At 43.9% G+C, this 6907-nt stretch overlaps 1 pseudogene; it reads left to right on the top strand.

Moving 5' to 3' along the window:
* Positions 1-2945: 2945 nt before the first annotated feature.
* On the top strand, positions 2946-5862 carry LOC105729678 (zinc finger protein 574-like; annotated as a pseudogene).
* Positions 5863-6907: the final 1045 nt, after the last annotated feature.

Below are 6907 nucleotides of genomic sequence, written 5' to 3'. Positions count from 1 at the left end.
CACAGTTACACAGTGACCACCAAGACCAGGCACTCTGACTGCCAGTAAGACATAGATCAGAAGATTTCTCTGCTTCCAAGATTGACCCAACCTTGCAGCGCTGTCTTCAAATTTTACACCTTGCATTCTTTCTCCCTCACTCACAGCCCCGCTGCTCACTCTTCTATGTCCCAGGACATCTGAACACATCTTGTCCCTTCTGGCCTCCTTACCTTTCTCACCTTTGTCCTCGTTATAATCTTCCTCCATTCAACTCTCCAGTTCCTATGAGGCAGCCCCCTGTTCCTTCTCAGACATACCAGAGAAAGATCTGCCCTGAATGCTCTTCTCTCAGATGCCCGTGTGACCTGCTCTAACTCTTCATTCAAGTCTCTGGTCAGATGTGAGCTTTTTAGAAAGGGCTTCCTAGCCTACCTTATCTGAAATGGCACCCCATGAGTTCTTCCTTCATTATTTTTAAAGGTCAATTAGATCTATATTTTAGACTGGTACTTATCTTGAAATGTAATATGTATACACTAAACAGCACACGAAGCACAAAGCCTTCCTCAGCCTGCTGGGGTCCCCCACTTGGCCATCACCAATGCGGACATCTTACTTGCCTGACCCAACCTGATGGCTTTAGGACTGAATTACTGAGAAAGAGGAAAACCGGAAGAGGAGGAGAGAAAACACTTCCATGCCACCTTAAGTCCTCATTCTTAGTCCTAACTAAATTCTAAGTTTGGGCCCTTACAGAGGTCTTTTCCTATCAAAAAAAAATCCAATTTTAAATTGTTACTCAAGTAGCTAGAAGCTTGGCACCCCTAAGGGAGTGGGAACTTCCCATGCTAGCTCCTCACTCAGAAGTCTGATAAACAGATTCCTTAATTTCCTGTAGGATGGTACTTAGAACAATGGAATTTTGCAAAGATTGTCCATAACTATCCAGTAAGTGATTTCACACTCATCAAGGGCGATTACTTTTTACAACTCCAGCACTGCAACAAAGTTTACAATTGGAGTTTCTCTGCATGATATCATTAGCACAGTTCCTTTAGGAGGAATGTGAACACCTGCTTTAGTGTTTTGTCCTTCTCTTAACCTTCTCAACAGAGTTATTATTTCAGCCTATTCATATGAGCAATTCACCTTTTCTCTTTGAACTTGTTTCTTCCTCTGCAAGTAAATGGTTGAACTCATGATCCTTGATGTCCTAGATAGGTCTAACCTTTTGTGAGTCCATAAAATGTTCTTGAAGAAGAGTTAAGATGTTTGTTATTCACCGCTACCTATGAATGAATCACACAGCTTTAACCTAGAGAAGGAGGTTTAGAGTACTGAGAGTTGAACAGATGTTGACGATCTTCATCACCTGAGGGAAGTAAAATAAAGTATTAAAAGGGCTTTAGTTAGCACAGTTAGAATGAATAATAACAATGGCAACCACCACTTTGCAAATGTTATTTCAGTTCATCTTTACATTATAGCAATGTATCTTAGTGCATAATCACAGGCTATGAAATGAAGCAGACTTGAGTTTGAGACCTGAGTTCAAATTCTGATTTTGCCATATACTTGTTCTGTAATTTGGGGCAAATTACCTTAACCTTTCTAGTCTCATGTGTATTCATCTGTAATGTAAAGAATTTGCCCATAAGTTTTTGGGGGGAAGATTAAATGAAACAATGTATGTAAAGGCCTCTGCAGAATGCATTATAAGAAACAGGTATTCAATAATGGCAGCTATTTATAATATTGGAACTGCTTAATCCTTAAACATAAGTCCAAAACCAGTATCTGAACCCGTGTTAATTTTACGCCATATTTCTATTAAACAGTGCTCCCCAGTACACCTTGCCTACTACATAATTTTCTCTTGACAAAGAAGGCATAACAGAATTTATAGGTTCAAGATCCCCAGTTTTATAGAAATTTCCCTGCATATCCCTAGCTCATTTTCGGAGTCTCACTCCTTCCCAATCATTGACATAATTTTAACACACAAAACTCAGTAAGTTTGGGAGGCTCAATTTTCTGCCTGCAGAATTAAACTTTGAGGTGGCTTTCAGAAATCTTAGCATTACAACTATAGGAGACAAGAGTTTATTATAGGGCAGTTGTAGAAACTTTGGAGTTCCTTAATAGGAACCTAACTGGGAATTTAGTCATGAGCTCATCATTTTCTTTGCCCAAGTTCCTTGGGACACTTAAAAGCAATCAACCAAACTTACCATACACCTTATTTCCACTAAAACAGTCTATGCAGCAAATTCTTGTTCTTCTCAAGCCTTGCCTTCTATTGGCACTTGATTACAGGTATCTATAGGTGATCATTTAATAACTGTTCACTGTTTTCGTGCACATCATGGACTTCCAATACCCCCTTTACCATTGCAAACAAGATCATTAACTTAAAATCTGATTATATAAGAGAACTAATTGCAGATAACACAAGACCAATTGAAAGAGCACACTCTTAAGATTCTGATCTCTGGAACCACTTTCGGTGCCAAATTCTTTATCAGTGTTCCATCAGTGAAGCAGGGATTTGACCATAGGCAACTGTGAAGGCTACTTATATGGTCTATGTGAGATGACTGTTCCTGTGTCTGGTGTTGGCATCTGAAGTCTGCAGAGTAGGATGTCAGGAAGGAAAGATGAATGTGAGGTGGGGGAGGCAAGGACAAACTTGGAAGGTTCAGCAGGACAACTCATGATGGTAGACTGGCCCTTTTGTCTTTCTTTCACCATCTCCAAGCCTCAAGTTTGAGGTGGCATTGTCCTGCATCACAGGTTGGAGCCCTTCATCATGAAATTAAACACACAGCAGGCCTGGATTTTGGAGAAGCTTAAGGAGAATCAGAAAGGAGCTGAAGCTGCTGCTCAGGCCAATGAAGTGACAACATGTGAGCCCATTGCAATAGTGTTTGTGTGGACTGCTCCATCTTCCCAAGCATATAAAAATGGCTACTGCTCCACTTCCACCTTCTAAATCTCATGCTCGTGTAGCCTGTGTACCCCCATCCCATGGTAGCCATGCTAACCTGCAACGACACATGAAAGTAATTATGGGAAACAGAGCTCTGGCTCAGATAAGGTAACAATTCAAGCCCACCATACCACTAGTCAAAGAAGAAATCCCATCAGAAATAAAAAATGCTTTGAACTAATAATAATGAAAACATAACAAAATTTGTGGGATACAGCTACAGCAGTCCTCATAGGAAATGATCTAGGGGAAAAAAGGGCAACTTAAATTCACAATAGGTAGAAAGAAAGATACAGGAGCAGAAATTAATAAAATTGAGGCCAGGCACAGTGGGTCATGCCTGTAATCCCAGCACTTTAAAGGCCGAGGTGAATGGATCACCTGAGATCACGAGTTTGAGACCAGCCTGGTCAACATGGTGAAAACCTGTCTTTACTAAAAATATAAAAATTAGCTGGGTGTGGTGGTGTGTGCCTGTAGTCCCAGCTACTCAGGAAACTGAAGTGGGAGAATTGCTTGAATCCGGGAGGTGGAGGTTTCACTGAGCCAAGATCATGCCACTGCATTCCAGCCCTGGGGGACAGACTGAAACTCTGTCTCAAAAAAAAAAAAAAAAAGAAAAAGAAAAATTAATGAAATTGAAGACAAGCAATGGAGAAAAATCAACAAGGCCACCAACAAGGCTAAGTTGGTGTCTTAGTCTGCTTGTGCTGCTAAAAAAAAAAATAGCTGAGACTGAGTTATTTATAAACAACAGAAATTTATTTTTCACAGTGCTAAAGGCTGGGTAGTCCAAGATCAAGGCACCAGCAGGTTGGGCGTCTGGCAAGGGCCCAGTATCTACTTCTAAGATGGCACCTTGAAAGCTGTATCCCCTGGGGATGGGGTTTGGGGAATGAATGCTGTGTCTTCACATGGTGGAAGGACCAGGAAACAGGGAGAGGAAGCTCTCAGTAGCTTCTTTTTATAAGGATATTAATCCCACTTACAAAGGCAGAGCCCTCATGATCTAATCACTTCCCAAATGTACCACCTCTTAATACTATCACATTGGCAATTAAGTTTTAACATACGAATTTTGTGTGACACATTCAGCCTATAGCAGTTGGTTTTTTAAAAGATCAATAAAATTGGGCTTGGCACTGTGGCTTATGCCTGTAATTCTAGCACTTTGGGAGGCTGAGGTGGGAGAACTGCTTGAGTCCTGGAGCTTAAGACCAACCCTGGCAATATAGTGAGACCTTGCCTCTACAAAAAAACAATAAAAAATAAAAATAGCTGGGTGTGGTGGCAGATGCCTCTAGTCCCAGCTACTTGGGAGGCTGAGGCAGGAGGATTGTTTGAGCCCAGGAGGTTAAGGCTGTAATGAGCTGTGGCCAAATCGCTGTACTCCAGCCTGGATGACAGAGTGAGATCCTGTCTCTAAAGAAATAAATAAATAAGTAAAATTAATTTTATCTCAGACTAATAAAAAAAAGGAGCAAACACAAATCATCAATATCAGGAGTTAAATAGGAAATTTAACTACCGATCCTATATGTATTAAAAGGCCAGGCTGGGCACGGTGGCTCACACCTATAATCCTAGCACTTTGGGAGGCTGAGGTGGGTGGATCACCTGAGGTCAAGAGTTCAAGACCAGCCTGGCCATCATGGTGAAACCCCATCTTTAAAAATAAATAAATAAATAAATAAATAAATAAATAATGAAAGGCCTTGCCGCTGACCTGACACCATCGTTTTGTGCACCGGCTGGAGCGGCACCATAAATGCAGCATTTGTGGCAAGATGTTTAAGAAGTTTCACGTATGCACACAGGGGAGCAGCCCTTCCCTTGCCCTGACTGCTCCAAGCCCTTCAACTCGCTTGCCAACCTGGCCTGCCACCGGCTCACACACACAGGAGAGCGGCCCTGCCGGCGTGGGGACTGTGGCAAGGCTTTCTCGCAAAGCTCCACGTGAGGCAGCACTGCTTGGTGCATGCCCAGCACCTCCCCTACCGCTACCAGGAATGTGGGGTGCGTTTTCACCGCCTTTACCGCCTGCTCATGCACCGCTACCATCACACAGGTGAATACCCCTGTAAGTGTCGCGAGTGCCCCCGGTCCTTCTTACTGCGCCAGCTGCTGGAGGTGCACCAGCTCGTGGTCCATGCCGGGCGCCAGCCCCACCGCTGCCCATCCTGGGGGGCTGCCTTCCCCTCCTCACTGCGGCTCCGGGAGCACCGCTGAGCAGCTGCTGCTGCCCAGACCCCACGGCGCTTTGAGTGTGACACCTGTGGCAAGAAAGTGGGCTCAGCTGCTCTGCTGCAGGCACGCGAGGCGCCCATGCGGCTGCTGGGCCTGGAGAGGTCCCGGCTAAGGAGCCCCCTGCCCCTCGAGCCCCATGGGCCACTCGTGCCCCAGTTGCCCCTCCAGCAGCCCTTGGAGGCACTGCTACGGCATCCCCTGCGGCCCCTGCCCGCCGCCGGGGTCTAGATTGCAGCGAGTGCAAGCAGCTGTTCAGCACAGAGACGTTACTGCAGGTGCACCGGTGCATCCACACAGGTGAGCGGCCGTACCCGTGTCCAGACTGTGGCAAAGCGTTTCGACCACCGCTCCGGCACACAGGTGAGCGGCCCTTTGCCTATGAAGTGTGAGGCAAGGCTTTTGCCATCTCCCCACCCTACTCCTGCCCTGACTTTGGCAAGAGCTACTGCTCCTTCCCCAACCTCTGGAAGGACCGCAAGACCCATCAGCAGTAGCATCAGGCAGCTGTGAGGCAGCAGCTGGCAGAGGCAGAGGCTGCTGTTGGCCTGGCCGTGATGGAGACTGCCATGGAGGCGCTGCCCCTGGTGGAAGCCATTGAGATCTACCCTCTGGCCAAGGCTGAGGGAGTCTGAATCAATGGCTGATTCTGCCGGACTTCCTCTTCAGCACCTCCATGCCCTGTTGCCCTGTTGCTGAAGGCCCTCCAGCATCCCCTTAAGCCTCTGTACATACTGTATCCCTTCTTCTTCCCATCCCCACCACCATGTAAGTTCTTAATTGGATTTATTCTCTCCTGAGGGGGTGCTTTGGGGTCCCTGACACACATAAATGTGACCTCACCTTCCACCTCTTAGCACTGGTTACCCCAAAAATGAAATTGTCAATAAAGATTGAGTTGCCAGCAAAAAAAAAAAGGAATGTCACAACTTTATAGCAACAAATGCTATGACTTAAATGAAGTAAACAAATTTCTTGAAAAACAGTGTATCAAAATTGACAAAGGAAGAGATGAAAACATGAAGTCTTTATCTTCTAAGAATTTAAACTCATGAAAAACCTTCCCACAAAGGAATTCCAGGCTTGCTTATGGATTGGCAAGAGTCCTTAGGTGGAACAAAAAATCCAATAGCTATGAAAGATAAAAATTGATAAACTGGTATGAATAAAAATTAAACACGTTTTCCTTATCAAAAGATAGTAAGGAAATGAAAAGACCAGCTAAATTGGAGTATATACATCTTGGTAACACAGCTAACAAAGGATTTGTGTCAATAAATGAAGAATCTTATGAATCAGTAACACAAAAACAACCTAATTTTTAAAATGGCCAAAGACTTGAACAAACACTTTACAAAAGATACAGAAAGTTTGAAAAAGAAAAAGAAAAGCAGGAGAAAAGGTGCTTAACATCATTAGTCACAGAAAAATGCAAATTAAGTCATAGTGGGACACTACTTCACACCCACTAGAACGGTTACAAACAAGGACTGACAGTACTGTTAGTGAACATGTGGGAAAAATGGAATTCTCATCATTGGTAACAGGAAGGTAAAATGGTACGACTAATTTGGAAAATAGTTTCAGTGTTTCATAAAATTAAACACATACATATATATCTCTTCCCTATGACCCAGCAAATCCAACAGATATTTACCAAGGAGAAATAATAACATATATCCACACAAAGAC

Source organism: Aotus nancymaae, unplaced genomic scaffold (genome assembly GCF_030222135.1).
Source record: "Aotus nancymaae isolate 86718 unplaced genomic scaffold, 86718_ANA_hifiasm-v0.15.2.pri h1tg000012l, whole genome shotgun sequence".
Classification (NCBI taxonomy): domain Eukaryota; kingdom Metazoa; phylum Chordata; class Mammalia; order Primates; family Aotidae; genus Aotus; species Aotus nancymaae.
The sequence above is the reverse complement of the archived record's forward strand: the minus strand, read 5'-3'. Positions and strand labels throughout refer to the sequence as shown.